Consider the following 1,623-nt stretch of genomic DNA (forward strand, 5'->3'; position numbering starts at 1 on the left):
ACATTCCTTCTTGATCATCGAGGCAAGCTTCCTCACACAAGAATTCACAGACACATCTATACGCACACACGCATGCACCCCTATGCACTCATACTATCACGAGGGCGCGCCTTGGATAGTGAGCACTGACGACTAGCGCTCGCGCTCTCTTCTTCCTTACCTCCTTCCTCCGCCGGCAGGCGAGTGTGCACGAGCCGCCGCGGGCAAAAAGAAAAGAGGACGCGCTCTTTTCTTTGCTCTTTTTAGCTTTTTTTTTGTGCGCTGCTCTCTGTGCATGATGGCGCGACGCGATTGGTGGTGGGTGTGGAGGGCGATTGGGTCTACAGCGTCGAGTGGAGACGACATCGTCGCTCCGGGTGCCGGCGTTGCTTCTGGTCTCCCTTTTGTCGCAGGGCCCCAGTGGCCTCGCGGCTCCTTCTCTCTCTTTATTTCCACTGTCTGTGCCTCCCGAGTAGGTCTCGCCCATGCGAGTTCCTTGATGTCGTCACCCGGTTACGACAGGACGCTGCAAGGACGGGTGGCCCCGCCCTCTCGCCCGTACACAGGCACGAGCATATACGGGTACCGATGCGCCTGTGCAAGAAGCGACGAAAAGACAGCGAGATACGGGAGGCAAGTCGTTCGAGGTGGACTGACACCCCAGCCTCGAACCTACCGCCACACACAATCAGCTGGCACACATAGCTGAGTTAGCGACCGAACGCATCGCGCGCGCATTCAGGCACGCGAAAAAAAAAACGAAAGCAAAGCGTGAAGCAAAAGGAGGACACACCTTTCTCAACTACATTTTGGCACAGGGCGCGCCTTGGATAGTGAGCACTGACGACTAGCGCTCGCGCTCTCTTCTTCCTTACCTCCTTCCTCCGCCGGCAGGCGAGTGTGCACGAGCCGCCGCGGGCAAAAAGAAAAGAGGTCGCGCTCTTTTCTTTGCTCTTTTTAGCTTTTTTTTTGTGCGCTGCTCTCTGTGCATGATGGCGCGACGCGATTGGTGGTGGGTGTGGAGGGCGATTGGGTCTACAGCGTCGAGTGGAGACGACATCGTCGCTCCGGGTGCCGGCGTTGCTTCTGGTCTCCCTTTTGTCGCAGGGCCCCAGTGGCCTCGCGGCTCCTTCTCTCTCTTTATTTCCACTGTCTGTGCCTCCCGAGTAGGTCTCGCCCATGCGAGTTCCTTGATGTCGTCACCCGGTTACGACAGGATGCTGCAAGGACGGGTGGCCCCGCCCTCTCGCCCGTACACAGGCACGAGCATATACGGGTACCGATGCGCCTGTGCAAGAAGCGGCGCTCTGTTCCCGCCGGCGCGGCCCTCGCTGTAGGCGGCATAACCGCACACACCAGCCCGGCAGTCGGATCGGTGGAGACGAATGCGCGGACTCGCTGACTCGCCTCGGTGCAACTCTCTCACTCCTCTTCTCTCTCTTTCTCTCTCCCACGCTGGGGAAAGAGCGCAAGTGTTCGCACACACACAAACACACACACACACATACGTCATCCGTCATCCGTCTCGCACGGGCGCATCGTGCACGCTCAGCGCACGGCGGAAACAAACAGAAAAAATAGACTAGCTCATTGCCCGTATACTAGCAACGCTGAATGCTTGACTGCGTATCCTTCCTCCCTCGA

This window comes from Leishmania donovani, chromosome 35, assembly GCF_000227135.1.
Source record: "Leishmania donovani BPK282A1 complete genome, chromosome 35".
In the NCBI taxonomy this organism is placed as follows: domain Eukaryota; phylum Euglenozoa; class Kinetoplastea; order Trypanosomatida; family Trypanosomatidae; genus Leishmania; species Leishmania donovani.